General features: G+C 37.8%; 1 protein-coding gene across 7 annotated transcripts in view; it reads left to right on the top strand.

The window, feature by feature from the left end:
* The window catches only part of LOC129774820 (uncharacterized), a 676155-nt gene that overhangs the window by 47052 nt on the left and 609042 nt on the right, over positions 1 to 20061 (top strand). For 4 of the 7 annotated variants that reach the window (XM_055778819.1, XM_055778817.1, XM_055778822.1 and 1 more), the window contains exon 2: positions 12154 to 12889. The exons of 1 other annotated variant lie outside the window; for it this stretch is intronic. The gene's annotated coding sequence lies outside the window, so the exon portion shown is untranslated. Of the gene's footprint in view, positions 1 to 12153; positions 12893 to 20061 lie in introns of all 7 variants that reach the window. 2 more of the 7 variants (XM_055778818.1, XM_055778816.1) reach the window with 1 other exon arrangement.

Here is a 20061-nt window from a genome sequence, read left to right as displayed (position 1 = left end):
TACAGTGGAATTGTCGTAGTCTTATCCCTAAATTGGATACATTCAAATTTTTAATTCATAAATTCAATTGTGATGTTTTTGCTCTGTCCGAAACTTGGCTTTCTTCGCGAGATGATATCTCTTTCCACGATTTTAATATTATACGCTTGGACCGCGATGACAGATACGGAGGGGTGCTTTTGGGGATCAATAAGTGCCACTCATTTTTTAGAATAGACCTTCCACCTATTGGAGGGATCGAAGCTGTTGCTTGTCATGCAAACATCAGAGGCAAAGACCTCTGTATTGTCAGCTTGTATTGGCCTCCGAGAGCTGCGGTTAGCCGCAAACAACTTGATGACATGTGCTCACTCCTTCCTGAGCCACGATTGATCTTGGGAGATTTCAACTCTCACGGAACTGCCTGGGGGGAACAGTACGACGACAATCGTTCATTGTTGATATATGACCTTTGTAACAGCTTCAATATGACCGTTTTGAACACTGGGGAAACAACACGTGTACCTAAACCTCCTGCTAACCCAAGTGCTCTTGACCTCTCGCTTTGCTCGAATTCACTATCGTTAAATTGCAAGTGGAATGTAATCCAGGACCCCAACGGTAGTGATCACTTGCCAATCAAAATTTCCATCACCATTGGGTCGAATTCTTCTGAATCTATAAACATGGCATATGACCTCACAAGACACATTGACTGGAAAAAATATGCGGACGCGATTACTCTAGCCATCAATTCCAGAGATGGTTTACCTCCATTGGAGGAGTATAACTTCTTTTCTCGTTTGATCTATGACGGCACGGTTCGCGCTCTAACGAAACCCATCCCAGGTTCCACTATTCGTCGAAGGTCTCCCAATCTATGGTGGGATAGCCAGTGTTCCAAGCTTTATGTAGAAAAATCGAATGCATTTAAAGCTTTTCGGAAACGTGGAACCCCTGAAAATTTTCAGACGTATTTAGCCCTTGAAGATCAATTTAAAAACTTAATCAAAGGGAAAAAACGTGCTTATTGGCGAAATTTCGTGGGAGGTTTGTCACGAGAAATGTCAATGAAAAAATTATGGAAAGTGGCTCGAAACATGAGAAATCGCTCTTCAACGAATGAAAGCGAAGAATATTCACATCGATGGATTTTTAATTTTGCACGAAAGGTTTGTCCTGATTCCGCTCCTGTGCAAAAAATTGTTCGAGATATACCACAAGATAGGTGCGATCTTGATTCCGAGTTTTCGATGGTAGAATTCTCTCTTGCTCTGCTTTCATGTAACAATTCTGCTCCGGGATCGGATAGAATTAAGTTCAACTTGCTGAAAAACCTCCCTGATGTGGCGAAACATCGCTTGTTGAATTTATTCAATCGGTTTCTGGAGCATAATATTGTTCCAGATGATTGGAGACAAGTACGAGTTATAGCTATTCAAAAACCCGGAAAACCCGCGTCCGACTTCAATTCGTACCGCTCAATAGCAATGCTGTCTTGTATATGGAAATTGTTGGAGAAAATGATCTTGTTTCGCCTTGATCGATGGGTTGAAACGAATGGCCTACTCTCACATACACAATATGGGTTCCGCAGGGGCAAGGGACCGAATGATTGTCTTGCGTTGCTTTCTTCAGAAATTCAAATGGCTTACGCCGAAAAAAAAAACAAATGGCTTCAGTATTCTTGGACATTAAGGGGGCCTTTGATTCTGTTTCAATAGAGGTTTTGTCGGACAAATTACACTCTCGGGGTCTGCCGCCTCTATTGAATAATATGTTATATAACTTGCTTTGTGAGAAACATTTGAACTTTTCTCACGGAGATTCGGCAGTAAGTCGGTTCTCTTACATGGGCCTCCCCCAGGGCTCATGTTTAAGCCCCCTTTTGTACAACTTCTATGTAAGCGACATCGAAAATTGCCTCACACAAAATTGCAGCCTAAGACAACTTGCAGATGATGGAGTGATGTCTGTCGTAGGATCAAACGAATCCGACCTGCAAGAACCCTTACAAGATACTTTGAACAATTTTTCAACCTGGGCCATTGGGCTAGGGATCGAATTCTCCACGGAGAAAACAGAGATGGTGGTTTTTTCTAGGAATCATAGACCAGCAAAACCAAAGCTTCAACTTTTGGGTAAACAAATCACTCATGCTATGTCATTCAAGTATCTTGGGGTCTGGTTCGACTCCAAATGTACTTGGGGAGCCCATATTAGGTATCTGAGTAAAAAATGTCAACAAAGAATAAACTTTCTCCGTACAATTACCGGCACATGGTGGGGAGCCCATCCCGAAGATCTTATAATGTTGTATCGAACAACTATTCTCTCAGTGATGGAGTATGGCAGTTTCTGTTTTCAATCAGCTGCCAAAACACACCTCATTAAACTCGAGCGAATTCAGTATCTTTGTCTCCGTATTGCGTTGGGATGTATGCCCTCAACGCATACCATGAGTCTCGAGGTTTTGGCAGGCATATTCCTACTAAAAGATCGCTTCAATTTATTATCTCTTCGGTTCTTCATCCGGTGTAAGGTTATGAATCCATTGGTGATCGGAAATTTTGAACAGCTTATAGAGCTTAATTTTCGCTCCAGATTCATGAGTACGTATCATGAATTCATCTCCATGCAGGTTGTTCCTTCTTCGTATATACCCAACCGTGTTTGTTTTCCTGACTACATCAATTCCTCTGTGCATTTTGATCTGTCCATGAAGCAAGATATCCATGGAATTCCAGATTATCATCGATCGGGGATCGTTCCTACGATCTTCGAAACAAAATATGGGCGTGTCAATTGTGATAATATGTACTTTACTGAAGGGTCCTCTATGAATGAGTCCACAGGATTTGGAGTGTTTAACGAATTTTTTAGCACCTCACACAGTCTTCAGTATCCTTGCTCAGTGTATATTGCTGAATTGGCAGCAATACACTGGGCGCTGGCAGCGTCGCCTCACGACCTGTTGAACACTATTACATTGTAACGGATGGTCTTAGCTCTGTCGAAGCTATCCTTTCAGTGTGGCCGGAAAAGCACTCGCCGTACTTCCTTGAGAGAATACGAGAAATTTTGATTGCTTTATCCAGACGCTTTACTCGCCTTTATTCGCACCTTCTCCCTTCTGTGCAATTACTGTTCGTTAGACTCGCTGCTTTTTCGTTTCGAACTTGCCGACAGCAATCTCTGCGGTTGTGGCCATGGTTACCACGACATCGAACACGTTGTTTGGTCGTGAGAGTTGTATCTTGTCGCCAGATCGAATTTAGAAAACTCCCTTCGGGCTGGAGGAAAGCAGCCCAATGTGCCGGTGAGAGATGTGTTGGCTCGGTTAGACCTTGATTACATGTCCCAAATATATGTTTTTCTTAAAGCTATCGATCTTCGAGTGTGATTATTTATACATCCTTTTCCCCTCCTTTTCGTCTCGTCTTTCGCGAGCTATCGGTTCCCTTCCTACTAACATTAGAATAACTTAAATTGTAAATACATATTAGATGTAAGGATAGTTTAAAGAATTGAGTGTGAAGTGTCAGTGTGAATGAGAATGTGAATGTGAATGTGAGTGCGAGTGTGAACACACTTCTCCTTACATCCCATCCTTTTCCTAATGAAAATGTGTCACCCTTCTAAACTCGAGTCGACCGCGACTAATCGATTTCCTATTTCATTAACCATAGAATTAAGGAAACAACATGTTAATTTATGCTAGTTGAAATATAGTTAAAAGTTTGGCTCCTTTAAACTTATGTAACTGAGCCTGTAAAAATAAACGGATTAATAAAAAAAATTGAATCTTTAAGCTCGTCTAATTCCAGAAGCAGTCAACGATTCAACTTGCGATCCGACATCGAGATAGCGCTAGCAGAATGAGGTAAATCGTAGAGGATTTGTGGAGACAGATGCTGGGCATTCTATCGCTGAATCAAATTTCAATTTGTTTATGTGTTTTTGATAGTAGCACTGTACCTATCTTTAAGGGTGTCAAATCAGTGAACATATCCTGTTTTCATGGAATTGTTCTAACATCAAGCTATTTTGTTGTGGAAGGATTTTGATGATTTACACACCAATTGAAACGAATTTTATCGTTTGATAATCTATACATTAAAATTTCCCATTTTCCTATACGTAGGCTGACCAAATAGTCCAAATAGTTCATAACGGGGCAGGACTGCCAGACATGCTAACCAAATTTTTGTAATAGCCGGAAAAGTTTGAAAAAAATACTGGAAAAAGCTGGGAAAATCTATTTTTCCTATTTTAGGTGTGTTTATACTGCGTTTCACAACTTTAGAACCACTCATTTTCTCTGAGTTTCCAGAGATATGTAAGAAGTCGGTTGAATTGAAGTATATAGTGTATATCGGGATAATTGGGTAATTTGGCATCAATTCATAAAATCCGGAAAATCATGACATGGTTTGATGAATAAAGGCTTCAGATTCTGGACTGGTCAGCTTGTTTACCAGACCAAAACCCTATCAAGAACTCATGAGGAGTGATCGTATGAATAGTAGATGCAGCATACAAGCAGTATGAGTGATTTAAAGAGCTTAAACGAGCAGTATGCTTTGCGTGGAACGAGATACACACTACAACATGGCGCAGCTTGGTCAATACCACCTCGAATGTGTTATTTGAACCAATTGAGAACCAAAGAATTCATGTGAAATTAACGTTAATTTTTTAAAGGAGTGAGAGTTTTGACGTGGGACTACGTCTAACCGGAGTATATGGGGGGTAAAATGAAAACCTAAACACAGAACATGCAGGAAAGAATGAAAGATTCCGAATGCTTATAACTCGAACATTTCTTACTGGATCGGAAAGATGTTTGCATCAATTGATAGGGAATATTTCTACGCTTCTATCGCAATTAATAAAATGTTATTTTTCATTAGATAAACAATTGAGTAACTGTAAAATGTTAAGCGTTATCTAAACGGCATAACTGCCTCATTTTGATTGGCCCGATCTACGATTTCCCTAACACAGCCATCAAACCCAAGCAGCCTTGGGTAAATCAGCATTGCAAGTACATGAAAGTCGGGGGTATTTTTTCCGACTGAAATGTGTTTCCCTAACACAAATCCTAGGAGCGTGGGGAAATTGGCACTCCAAATACATGTAAGTCGGGGGCATTTTTGGTCCGACTGAAATGTGTTTCCCTAACACAGAGTACAAATCCATGTAGCGTGGGGAAATCAACATTGCAAATACATGAAAGTCGGGGGAATTTTTGTTCCGACTGAAATGTGTTTCCCCAACACAGACTTCAGAACCAAGGTGTCTGAGGAAATTGGCATTGTAAATTCATGCAAGTCAGTGGCATTTTTGTTCCGACTGAAATGTGTTTGCTTGACACAGACTTCAAAACCAAAATGTCTGGGAAGATCGGCTCTGCAAATAAATGCAAGCTTCGAGTACTTTTGTACTCGCTTGCCTTTGTGCAAACTAGAATATGTTTCTTTAACACGGTCTCCTAAACTTAGGAACCTGGGAAAATCGTGCAGACACTAGAGACGAATGAACTTTCAAGTTTAAATCCTTTATAGTATAAAAAGTAGAAGCAAAAAGTTAACCATTTGCTGCGATAACGCCTATTCATTAAACAATATGCGTTCGACATACATGTCAAAATCGGAACTGAGTGCCTGAAGTTCATATAATCAAGCGAATTCGCGGTTCGATAAGTACGTACACTTGAGAGATGCAAACTTCAGAAGCAAATGTAAAATAAAATAATCGTTTGAAAATTCTTCCGTTCACAAATTTTGTTCTAAGCACCATACCAACCGTAAAAGGACTGTCATTAAATTTACTATCACAATGCATGAATTGACCTTACATGACATTTCACAATCTTTTTATATACAAATCAAATATATTGAATTCAATTGAATTCGGGAATTGTTTCAATCCATCAAAAATTTAATCAACACAAACAAATGATTGATAAGCTAAGGTAGTCCCACGTCAACCTTGCGGTTATATCATAGATATAACCCACCCATTTTTTCCATATGGTTCTATATTCATAACATTGGAATTTTTGATTTTGAAAGTTTCGTGACTGAACATTACAATAAAGCTATAGATGGATTTATTCACGTGAAAAAAGGTGTAAACGGGTGAGAATAAATATGATACACTTATTCGAGGTATATATAACTTCAATAAATTCAGCATATGTAAACGCTTGTGAATTTCTCACTGGTGAGAAATTACTAAAGTTGGATGCAGTTCTACTTCAAGTGAATAAATTCACCGAAAATATGAATATATTCATTATAGAAGTTCACGCTAGTGTAAACGGTTGATGCGATTTCTATAAATCTCATCATATTTCTTCACATGAATATATCACTAGTCTAAACCCACCCTAACATTTGCATTAAAAAATGGACTTTTTTGGATTAAAGGGTGTGTCACATCAAATTGCATCACGGAAAAAACGCTGTAGAAATTCGCCCAGTAGACCGATCCTTTTGAAAATTTTAGACAGTAAAATAAAAACTATTAAACAACTTTTGGCATTTTCTTTTTATTCATACTTCGAGCCCAAGCCCGTATGCTCGCACCTTCCTCTTTACCCCGTCCATAAGGTTCTGTACAACGTCAGGTTGTAGTTTTTTTTTAACAGAAATCCATTTTCTCTTGAAGTCCGCCTCCGATTTGACAACTTTTGGGTTCTTCCGGAGGGCCTGCTTCATAATCGCCCAATATTTCTCTATTGGGCGAAGCTCCGGTGCGTTGGGCGGGTTCATTTCCTTTGGCACGAAGGTGACCCCGTTGGCTTCGTACCACTCCAACACGTCCTTTGGATAGTGGCACGAAGCGAGATCCGGCCAGAAGATGGTCGGGCCCTCGTGCTGCTTCAATAGTGGTAGTAAGCGCTTCTGTAGGCACTCCTTAAGGTAAACCTGCCCGTTTACCGTGCCGGTCATCACGAAGGGGGCGCTCCGCTTTCCGCAAGAGCAGATCGCTTGCCACACCATGTACTTTTTGGCAAACTTGGATAGTTTCTGCTTGCGAATCTCCTCCGGAACGCTGAATTTGTCCTCTGCGGAGAAGAACAACAGGCCCGGCAGCTGACGAAAGTCCGCTTTGACGTAGGTTTCGTCGTCCATTACCAGGCAACGCGGCTTCGTCAGCATTTCGGTGTACAGCTTCCGGGCTCGCGTCTTCCCCACCATGTTTTGCCTTTCGTCGCCTTCTGAACCTTGTATGTACGCAGGCCCTCCCGCTGCTTGGTCCGCTGGACGAATGAACTTGACAAATTCAGCTTATTGGCGACATCCCGGACCGAACTTCTCGGATCACGTCTAAACTGCTTAACTACGCGCTTGTGATCTTTTTCACTGACGGAGCATCCATTTTTGCCGTTCTTCACCTTCCGGTCGATGGTTAGGTTCTCGAAGTATCGTTTTAGTACTCTGCTGGCCGTGGATTGGACGATTCCCAGCATCTTACCGATGTCCCGATGTGACAACTCCGGATTCTCGAAATGAGTGCGCAGGATTAATTCACGACGCTCTTTTTCGTTCGACGACATTTTTCCAAATTTACGAAAAATTGACAGTGAAGCATGGCCAACGTGATCTATACACTCTTATCTGATTATAAGCGAAAGCTGAAGATATAAATCCTAAAAATTAAATTTCTACAGCGTTTTTTCCGTGATGCAATTTGATGTGACACACCCTTTATGATAAAAGAAACTAGGACAGATAATTGAGTTTGATAAATTTCCCATAGAAGGTAATTATATTAGCTTACTTGCAAGAAATTTTTACGCCCTTGTGAGCGGCCTTACGGCAGTGAACCGGAACATTGACCATGGTGGACGAGAACATGCGTGTAGGCATGTTTTTGAGTTCTTTCTCCGTTCTATTTATCCATTCCTTCTCAGTTTTCGCAACAAAATTGTTGGAGTAGGTCTTACGTTTCAGGTTTGCCCAGAAATTCTCGATGGAACGCAGCTGGGGGACGTTGGGCGTGTGCGCCGACTTGGGTATCACATCGATATTCAGCCTCTCCATCTCCTCCAACGATCGCTTCGAGTAGTGGGCCGACGCCAGAACCGGCCAAAACGCCAGAACACTGCGTCTTCGCCTTTGTGGTATTTTTTGATGAACGAGGCAACTTCCGGCAGGCACTTCGTTCTATGAATTTCCCCGTTCACGGTTAGTTCGGTGACGAAGAACTGGCATATCCGACGTCCACAAAATGCCGCACGATGTCCGTATTCGACGCAGCGGGGTACCGCTCTTTAACCGCGCACACTTCTGAACGGAGTAACATCACTGTTTTCGCCATCACGGTTAGAGTTCGACTGATAGAGCTGTCAATTTTTTCTGCTGACTCATGGGTCCATTTTCTTTGATGAAAACGTTATAACCCACCCACATGTTTCACCTCGTTTCATTTTTTCCAGCGAAACACAGCGATAAGTTAATTGAAAGCCGCTTCTGATCTTTTACCTGTGCGAATCCGCCAGTGCGCATATTGAAAAAATTGGAATGTAATGGCCATGGTCATATGGCCATAGTGCAAGTTTGTTTTCATAGATCCTTTATCACTTTTTCAACAAATTCAGTTAGTTCATTACAAGCAATATAATTGGCTTTTTCTGGCGCTGTTCGAGATCCTGTGATATACATTACTTTATACATTGGTTTTATCAATACATATTAACAAAAGGTTACGCTACTACCAACAAATTTGCAATTTCATTCACTTCAAATTCAGGCGAATACATGTAAATCTGTGCATCATCAGCGAATAGAATTGATTTTTATTGATTTTTATTGAATTTTGTTTCAATTTTATTTTTATTTTACTTAGGAGCTGGCAGCACCAATTCAGATTACAGTGAAACGTTATGGGTGCAAATACATTCATTATTTAAGGCAGTATTCTAGTCTAGAAATTTGAAAAAAATCAAAATAGTTTTTCCTTCATATTTCTGTAGTTTAGGCATTCAAGAATATACCCTAGAAAGTATTTTTCGAAAATCCTATTATATACCGAGTTAGAGCCATTTTTGTGATGCGGTATCTAATCTGTTACGACCATGACAATGAACTTCAAATAGGTTTTTTTATCGAAACTATTTTTTTTCAAACTGGCGTACACGATATCTCAAGTTCTACTGAACCGAGTCATGTCGAATCTAAATGGATACAATCTGCAGGCATCTCGCTATCGCTATGAACCTCTAAAAAATGACTTTTTTTAAGTTTTACTATTTTTAAAAAATCGAGAAACGTAAGAAAAAAACGTTCTAAACCGCATTTTGTTTTCCAAACGGCCGCCATTTTGTCAAAAACGATGTTTTGAAGTTCATGCGATAGCGGCAAAAGTGCATAGCGACTGATTCAAAATCTGTTCGATTTTTTCGTTTCAGATAACCAGACGGGTTGGAATCGAGTATACCATTGCATAACTATTTTGTGAATCCTCTCACTTCATCAGGTCTTAACTATTCTATTTATAAAAATTGTTTCTCCGTTCAATTTCTATTTTGTTATTAAAGATAGATGAACAAATAATGATATAATGGATACTAAAAATATTTTTTGTTTTATTTTTACGGAGCTCCAAAAAACGTCCGAAATGCGTGTCTTCACACTAGAATACCCGCTTAAGAAACTTTGCTTACTTGAGACCTCCAAAATATAAAGTTAGACTACTTTTTGAAATTTTTTGTGGTAAATTTTTACAATAAAAATATAAGATTGATTTTGATGATTTTGAGCTGCTGCTGCTTTGACCACGGAAATACGCTTTGTTGGTTGAATTTAATACATTGGTTCATTGGGGATTTTGGCGGAAGAAATGAAACAAAAACATGCGTAACGCCTGTCCCCCTAGGCATATCATTGCTGTGATTCTTCAATGCGATAAAATACAGTTTCCATCTTCATTACTCACTCTCCCAAACCATAACATTTTGTGTTCCCCTCAATTGATACTCATTCCATCCAGCATCCACTTCAAATTGTCACACCAAGCCCAATCGAAAATTCGATGCTTTTGACACACTTCAAAGCCGACCCTCGTTCAATGTGTCACTGGCAAAGGACAGATTGGGCCGAACTGTCATTCCAAAAAGCAAGACGGGTGAACTCATTCGCCATAATTGAACCCGAGAACACCGATGGAGGAGAACAACCGGCTCGAGAATCATGTTATTGATGAGTGTCCCGGGAAGTTACGTTTGACAGAGCGCAAAGCCTTCGTCGCGCAGAGGAAAAAAAACTTTTACTTACAGTTTGACCGAGATGGCTTTGTCGCTTGACCCGTTATGTCAGTTTGAAAAGTTGGCCTATTTTTAAAACAAACTTTTTGATAAGATTTTCTGCTACAGCTGATACTCCCACTCGTTTCCACCGGGGCGAAAGCGTTGGCTTTCACCAGTGGCGCTTGTATAACGATACTTTGAAATATTGTGACATCCATGTCTCTTTCGAGCAGTGAAAAGTTATTTCGCTACTGGTTTAATTAAAACTATGTTTGTATATGTGGAAGAAGTTATACTTTTGAACATGTTGTACTCAGCCAAAACTGGACAGCATGTCGGGAAGAGCAACATGGGTTTAGCAAACCAGAATTTCTCATCATAGTATTGCTGACGGATGCGAATATAAATGAATTATGAATCGGCCTTAACGTCTTACTCATGAACAAACTTTTAATCGTAACTGGAACTGATTTTGGAACTTATTTAAATCCATGACTTATTAGTGACATAAAATAGATAAAATTTAAAATTTCCAACTTAAACTTTAGCCTGTCATTTTCGTCCAAATGAAGCGAGATGAAACGTTAACACTTCTAGCTCGTTATCGCTGTCATTATCATCATCGTAATCACACTCAATTTTCACTGTCGTTATTTTCCATCAAATTTTCGAGCCATCAAAAGCAGCCGTTGTCGGCTCGTTCTGCTTTTTCATGTGACCTACACATTGAGACGGATGACGAGAGTCGCAGACTGGAAACTAATTCAAAAGCCATGCTCGGGCAATATTTGCATGTTCTCCTAAGCATGGTTCTGTAATCGCAATCTTGTAAGATGATCTATAGGGCCATTCATGCGACATAAGATCAACGTTTTAATGGGTGGAATAAATCATTCGAATAAGTTGTTCGAAAGAGACTGCAGACGGACTCCATTATTGGTATAATGAATATAAACTGATTAACACGAACATAAATTACACGGAGTGACGGCGAAATAAACTTCGTGAATAAGGTGACATAAGTTGTCGATATTAAATGTTCGAAGTTTTCATGATTTTTAACCATCGCAATTTCTCCCCATCCTCCGCCTCGATATTTTATTTATATAAACATTAATGTACGTGAATCGCATTAATTACCAAGCATTTTTTTAAAGATTAATATCAAATGATTTACAATATAATTTCTGCCTTCTTTAAAGTATGTATAGTGCGTCTTCATGAAAAAAAAAATCAATTATTGAGTCTTTCAAAACTCACATCCTTTGAGGTGACATTTTAATGAACATTGTTGACTAGTTGATTCAAATTTCAATTCTATTCGTTCGTTGTTGATTACTCATCTCCATCAAAAATGATGTCACTGGTGATCAAACAAAGGATCAAATCGATTTAATTGGATGGATACTTAACATAAGTATTCCTGAGCATTTACTCACGGTTGTATGGTTTTGGAGGCTTGTGAGTTCTACATGTGATGATTGAGAGGACGAAAGAGATATCTTGGAACAAACATTTAATGGGTAACAATTGGAGACTGCAATTCACAAAACACTAAAATGCGTCATAAAAAATTACGGTCAGAAAAAAATTATAAATATGAACAATGGTTTTTTATATACTGATCAGTAAGCTAATAGAATCGGATTTCCCATTGTCCACTAGCTAAAATTTCTGTAAATGAATCACCATCTACATACGAGGATCTTTTTTTTTTTGAGTATCAATTCCAAATCATTTATATCCAAAAGTTGAATCATACCATTTTTGAAAGAAAGTAGCCTATCATTGCTTAAACCGTGGATATTTTGATATGATGTTCACCATGCGTGTAACTTGAAAATTGATAATGTCAATCCAATTATTTTGTTGCCTTGCATCATTAGCTGACAGTTGTCTTCGTTTTCAATTTTCAGATTACCCGTAACACAACGCTGACTCATCACAATGCAACCAAGGCGTTAGATATAATCACCCATCGTGAGAGAAAAAAAAATTGCGGATCATCATCGACGTCAGCCTGAAGTGAGCAGATAAAACGAAAAAAGTAGTCCTCCAAGTAAGCGCAAACCAGAAGAAAAGTGTTGAATTTTCTCTCCTCCCCGAGCTGGAACGAGCTGGAACTACATCACGCCAAGATTATCTATCGTCAAATAACCGGAAAAGGGTCAGCTCAGCAAATCGAATGCTCGATTGAATCAATCGACGGAAAGCACAATGAGAGAAATAAAATCAATACTAATCGCCGCCCATTGATTTGCTCCCGGCAGCTCCCCGCAACGGAAGACGGACAGATCAAAACCACAATCCCTCCCGGATGAGGACCTTGTAAGTTTTTGCTCGTCAACCAGAGGGAGTGGAGCTTTGCGGTTGTATTGTGCCAGTGAACCGAGAGGAAACATTGAACATCTTCGGCTTTGTGATTACGCGTGGGAGTGTAAAGCTATTTGAGCGATTGTTTGGATTAATCGCCAAGAAGCGGGTTCGGTGTGCTATTTCTGAGGTGATTGAAACAAAAATCAAAACAAATATTGCATGTGATGGAATACATCTATTATACACATCCCATGTGGCGTTGTGAAGTGTTTAATTAATGCTGAGTAAATGATTGGAGATAATGTTGTGGTTGTGATGACTACATTTTAGATATAGGTGGTAAGTTACCTCTTCCTTATTATTGGTGAATATATTGTGTTATGTACGATTAGTGGTTTGGAGTGCAAATAATTATGGCTTATGGGAAAACACGTTACATCAATATTTGTGTTTTCAAAGCATTCTCGTGCGGCGAAAGCTATTCCTTACTTTGAATAAGCAAATAGAACTAAATAGGGATTGGAAATAATTATAATGAATTTAGTCCTGGTGCACACACAGATCATGCCATTATGTTCAACGATTTTGTGCCATAAAACTTGCAACCGAAAATCTAAGAAACTATTTTTTGTGTATCGATTTCAGCGGATGAACGAACATTTTAAAATGATAATTTGGCGTCCCCTTTTTTCGAACTTAGAACAACGAATCAGTGAACATTTTACATTTTAAGAAGAAGAAATATTCTGTTTCTAAATGTACATGATGAAATACGTTGTTCACTGTTGAAAGAAAATTGTGCACATTTGACAATGGTCCATAATCAGCTGTTCGGTTAAACTTCCGTTTGATGTAGGTACAGGAGCGTTGTACGGCCTTCATGTCAACTTTGCGAATGTATCTCTTGATTCTACCAAGGAGCTCAAAATCCCAGAGAAATCTTCGATGGGCAGATTTGTCAGGTTGACGGTACAAATGTGCACAACGTGTCTTTATCTGGCCTTACGACGTATTGTCCACTTGCATGATTGTTGTTTTTGTTGAAACGGGATCCAAGTTTTCTTCAAATATTCAAACGAATTGGACTTTTCGTAATTTTTGATTGTATTTGTTTTTGATAGATTACATGGTTAAAGATAGAGGGCGCTATATATTTTGATATATTTTCTTGAAAGCTGAGGTTTTTTACGTGACATATCCAAAAATCAGAGAGGTGTTTATTTTCGTTTTTGAGTTGGGATTTTTGAAAGTAATCCGATGATCCGGAAAATAATTTTTTCCTTTTTTTCATCATTGACTTTTTGAAAAATTCATAATTTTTGAACTGCTGGACCGATTCAGATAAACGACATATCAAATCGAAGGCAATGAAAAAAGGAAAAAAAAGGCGAAAAAACGGAACCTAGTCGCATAGATCTAGTCTAGTCGCAGAGGAATATTGAATCATAATTCAACAACGAATGAAAACACTTCTCTAAATAAATATAGCGTCCCTGGTCCTGAAACCATGTATACATTCAAAAACAAATATGATCAATATTAACGAAAACAAAACCTATTTTTTTTGCAAGTGTAAAGCTAAAAAAACAATCTAGCTCATTAGGTTTCAATTTGTTATGTCGATCATCTGAATCGGCTCAGCAGTTCAAAGGTCATGATTTTTTTTTTAATGTCATTTGGAAAAGGTGGAAAAAGTTTCGGACCACCCGATAATGTAAATGGGCACCCTATTGGAAAAATAGAAAAAATACGGGTTTAACCCTTTGCGGTCGTTTGTCTGCTCACAGCCACCACAGCAATCAATCATACTAAATACTTCATTCAACGACGTAATAGTTTACATTTTTTGTGATGGAATTTTAATGTCTATTAAACTTTTCCACAAATGTATATATAGAGTTTCTATGAATAATAGGTAACGGTATTCGATATAAACAAAATATTATTTGCGTGTAAATATAAGATGATCTCTTTCAAGGGAAATTAATTCTGACCGCAAAGAGTTAATACTTTGCGATATAGGAATAAAACTACCACTTGTCACGAAAATCTGAAAACAACTATATCGGTTTAACATGGAATGACTGTATAAGAAAATATGTTTATATATAAAAATAAGTTAATGTGAATACATTTTATAAAACCCACTTTTTATGTATTTATTTTCATTAACACAACTTTTGTGACCTAATGAGTTATCAACGTATATTAGTTTTTAAAATATACCCAAACTCATCCGCATTTTTGGCATATGGTAACATGATTTGCTCCGCATTCAAACGATTAAAGTCTCCGTAAACGAAGTAAACGAAGAAGAAGAAGAAGAAGAAGCTACACCTTAATAGGGATAAGAAGATACACTCGAAGTTCTCGGTGGCGACAAATCTCTCTATAATTACATTTTCACAGGTCTCTTCAGAATCACAGACATTTCTTTTTTTTTCATTGAGATACTTCTCAATAACGACCTTTCCCTGTAACGACACATCACCTCTACGATCCATCCTCTATAGCGACAATTTTAAATATTATATCTTTCACAGAGCTATCATATTTGACTGAACTGAATTTGAACACTATTAGCCCGCTTTATTAAAACCAGATGATTACCAGACAATATTTTTTTTCTGAAGGAAAATTACTATTTAATGTTTTTGTTTTAAATCAACTGCATTATATTGTACACTGTAATTTGAATGTTCAGTATGGAATTAGGCGTCCTGAAAATGCAGGTTTTAGAAACATAAATTCTTGATTTAGATGAAAGTTTGTATTTGTTTTGATCTAGAGGAAATATGAGTTTTCCACAGAAATTGGGGTCCATTTTGGATCACGAGTAACTGTTCAAACATAGCATATAGATTTCAGTAAGAGAAAATTTTGATTAAATCTGCCACGAAAACTATGAGCCATATTGAAACGGTATCTTAGAAAAAGTTGTGGAGAATATTTTTTTATTTAAGAAAAAAAATGAATTTACACTATCCCAAATAAATTTTCCAAATCTTTTTCCAAGAAAAATAGAAGCCATCAAGGAAGTTTAACAAAAATGCTAGATAGTAAAATTATTTTTACGAATATTGTAGAATAGCGAATCTTTATGATTTTTTGGAATAAAGAATTTTCGCATATTAACAATCAATTTTCATCACATATTGTTAATTCTGATGTAATTGAAAACAAAGGTGATCATGGTAACATCCTTCTGAATGCAGCAGTTCTCGAGACTCTCAACACAAAAATAGAGAAACAAAGTGCGAAGTTGGAAATTTTAAGTGATTTTTGACATGCTGTAACTTCGAGAAAAATCAACACATATCGATGGTATGTACATAGTTTTGAAGCTACGACTTCCAGTATTAGAATATTTTTCGTGCAAACATGTAGGTGTAGTGGGCAATAATATTGGGAAGGAAATCTAATTGGAAAATCTAATTTTCTCTGTATTTTCAAAGATTTTCTGGACTAATACTATTTTTGCTAACTATCTCAACAGCAAATTCAATTAAGCTTATTAGCCAGCTTTCATTTGGTTCCTAGAAAGTTCCTGGGGGACCTTCCCATACAGAGATATTTAAGTTTGAAAGAAAAATTACTTCTTCGTCTCTGTTGATAAGTAATTCAATAAGTAATGGTCGCATCACAAATAGAAAGGCAGTAATCCAATAAATTTTGCACAAGAATAATTTATTACTTCGATGAAAAAAAATCATTTAAATTTTTTGCATCAATTCCAAAAAAGTGCTAAAAACTACCTCCATGAAACTATCTAAATTAGTTCATACGCTGCTAAGAACCCGGTGGGATGAGACTCTACTTCTCGGGCACTTTTTTTTCTTTTCACCAACCGTAACATACAGGATAATGTAACTGTACCGTTCAGCAGGAAATTCGCCATCGAAACGAAGTAAGATTAAGAATGAAGTTTCATAATAAGCAAAAAAAAAATCAGCTTTTCAAAATTCCCGGAGAATCGTCAACAGTTACGAAGATGTAGAATTGTAAGTTTTATCACACGAAGAAAATTCACAAACAAAAATAAAATAAATTAACTACTATTCAACTAACTATTTCCTAAGATAATAGAGCGACATTGTATGAATCTCTTTTTTTTCATTGATTGTCACACGGAGTCATTTATATAAAACAGAAGAGACGATTTAAAAATAACAACAACTTTGGATCAATTGCGTGCATAAATTCATATTAATGCGCATTTCTGCACTTTACCATTCCTCGGGTTTTCAATTTATTGCCGTTGAATTAGTGATGTCCCGTTCACTTTAACTGCCTACGAAATCAATGGATTCACTCATTTGGAGCCGATTGTCAATTAATTTTCGCTGTGTGTATGGATAATTAATCAGTGCCGATTTTATGCCATTATTGTGAATCCCTGTTCCTTATACCACGAAAAGGGCATCGCAAGTTATTCTGTTGCTCTCATGAGCTTAATTTTATTACAATTTCTGCTACCGATCAATATTCTGATATGTCATTGTGAAAGGAGATAATGTAATTGTAAATTTGGTTTTCACGAGATTCGCAAAACAGTGATTTTTTTTCTCTATTCAACGTTTGGGTTCACTATATCGATTGACGTAAATTAAGTTTGCTTTCCAACGTTACATTGTGCACGTGTCCTCCTCCGTCACTCAGTCCGAACTACTCTGCCGAAGCAACTAACTATCCCACAAGTGAGTCTGCGATTGGCATTCAACGAGCGCCACTTGTTCCATCCGATTGACGTACAATTTACCGACATAAGTAGTTCCCCACATCAAATCCTCCCCCTGCCTGAACACCTTATTCCAAGAATCGAATGAATTAATGAATCTTCGCTTTGGATCGTCCGACACGACTGACCATCACTTGTCGGAATCTTTCGCTTTCGTTTGCTCTCCATACCAATACACAGTAGCTCGGTTTGGTCCCAATATGGAGGGTCAATTATCTGCAAATATAATTTTCCCAATTCCGATCCAAATCCATTAAAAATGGAAATGCACATTACCGAGTTTTGGTGCCAATCGATTTTCACTCCCCTCCCCCGGGTGTTTCGCTCGGCTGCGAAAATCTGTCAGCCCACAGACACGAACATCGGATGCGGTGATTGGTCATCGATGGATGTTCTTTGTCTTAGCGAAGTACAAATACAGAGGAAATAGATTCGGACAAACGATGGCTTCGCTTGAAGATTTTGTTACGAGAAACATGACAGAGGTGAAATGTAGCATTAAAAATGCTGAACGATTTCAGTGATTCATTTGAAATGATTGCTTCAAATCGGAATGAAAAATATAAGAAAAATCTCGCCAAAATGTTACGATTAAGCAAAAAAGTTAAGTGTTAGCCTTGTGCCTGCATCCGTCGAATGTTCTGTGCCATCCGGCTGCCATCGTTCGAGTATCCGAATGTAAATACCCATGTGCTCTCATCCATTTTCGGAGAAATCCATTAAAGAATGGATTTAGAAAGCACGCGCCAGGATGCGCGGAGATGAAGCCGACCAGGAAGGGCAAGTTATGGTAAGTGGCATAGCACGACACCGTTAAAGAATCACCCGTAGAGATCCCATCGCACCAGCGATAAGCCGCTTCCGGAGTTAGGAGGTTAGACGCAAAATGTACACCATTTCGTCGGCTTTTTTCGCATCTCCCCTGGCCGCATTGTAGGCACACAGCTTCGGGTGCGGATGCGCGACTGCGGATTTATTCCGCATTCATAATGTAAACATGCAGAACATTGTTAGTTATGCGAAAAGGACGAACAAAGTATCTAGTACAACGCGTACAGAAATCTGTAGCCGTTTAATGAAGTAGCATTTTTTGGATAGAGTGGAAAGCTGTAGAAAGACAAGAACGAAAAGTTCATTGTCGGGATTTGCTATGAATGAGTGTGAATCGATTGTCGAAAGAATCTAATTTTTGAATATGCTTAATAATGAAAGGATGAGTGGGATGTGGGACAACTATCGTATTTGTGATATAGTATTTTAATAAAATGATTTTCTTGAGCTTCCAGAGATATATAAGAGCTCATAAATGAAGGTTGAAACCTTCATTTATGAGACTAGTTTTATCAACTTCACATTTTACACTTCCATATATTGCATAGTTCATGTACTTTAAAGGGTTCTTTCAAATGTAACTCGTGGTGTTCAATTCAGTTTAGCTGTTTCCGAGAAAACTAATACGCCACATTAGTAAAGAGAACAATTTGTCTTTCATTGTATTTTTTTTTTCATTTATTTCATTAGTAGTTGTAACTATTTCTATTTTATCTCTGGATGAGCTGGATATGAACTAATATCAAAATCAAAATGATATTAAATTTTGATTTGTTGAAAATATGTTTCATTCCTATGCTTAACCCCTTGAACGGAAATAACTCGATGATGGTACTGATTGCCCAACTGCAATGGCAATAAGTGAAGCGCCCTGATTTAATTGATTAGTTCCGCGTATGGTGCCTTACTTTAGTTTTGGTTTATTCGCCAAATTTCCGAAGGGCAAGCTCAACAACGCGGGACGGGACGTGGTATGCGTAGTATGCTGAAGTACGTTGAATTAACTCTTGCACGCCGTTTCGTGATGACTGGTGACGAAAACCAGTAGTAACGTTCTGAATCATATTTCGGACGCTTAAGGCATATGATGCAGAAAACAGGTCTAAACTTTATGCACAGGTATTATTTGTTTGATATTTTGAATAAATTAGTTCAATATGCCTTGAAGCTTTCTATTTTGGTACCTATTTGATTGAAAACATAAAAAAATCATCGAATAAAATGCTTTTCAAATGATGCGAATAAAAATCAAACTTCAGACACTAAATCAAATTTCGGACAGATTGAATTCAAATTTCGAACACCTTATTTTGTAATTTTTTGGACGAAAATTACATTACACTTGATTATAATTTATAGTCAATTGCGAAACACTTACCAAGCAATCACAGTAAACTGTTAACGATGATGAGAACTGACGAAACACGGGAGAAATTTAAATATTGATGAACGGGTAAATTCTACGTGCTCACGCGAAGCAAACGTCAAACACAAACGATAATGAGTAGTGTTGTCAGATTTTGGCCGATTATGTTATAATTCAAATGTAGTTCTCATATGGAATGATAGTGAAACTAAGGGATTAGTCCAAAGAAGCAATTGTGATATTAATTTTATAGTTATATCATCAGTGCATTAAGCATTTCAAGATATTAGAACAAAGTGTCCGAAATATGATTCAGAACGGTACATAAGGACACAAATATCGGCATATCGCCAGCTTGTGTAGTGTTCTCGCGATAACAAGAATTAATCATAAATCAACCATCTTCTGCTGCTTTCACAGACACACACAATCTTCGGTTCTTTATATGGCCACAAAACATTCTACTTAAGGATTATTTCTTCTACTTTCTAATGTAATGGAATAATATTAAAAAATGACGACTTGCGCCAATTCAGTTGCATTTTAAATGGAATGGATAATCTAACGACTTTG

Source organism: Toxorhynchites rutilus, chromosome 3 (genome assembly GCF_029784135.1).
Source record: "Toxorhynchites rutilus septentrionalis strain SRP chromosome 3, ASM2978413v1, whole genome shotgun sequence".
Lineage (NCBI taxonomy): Eukaryota > Metazoa > Arthropoda > Insecta > Diptera > Culicidae > Toxorhynchites > Toxorhynchites rutilus.
Note: the sequence above shows the minus strand (reverse complement) of the source record. Positions and strands in the feature narration are given on the sequence as shown.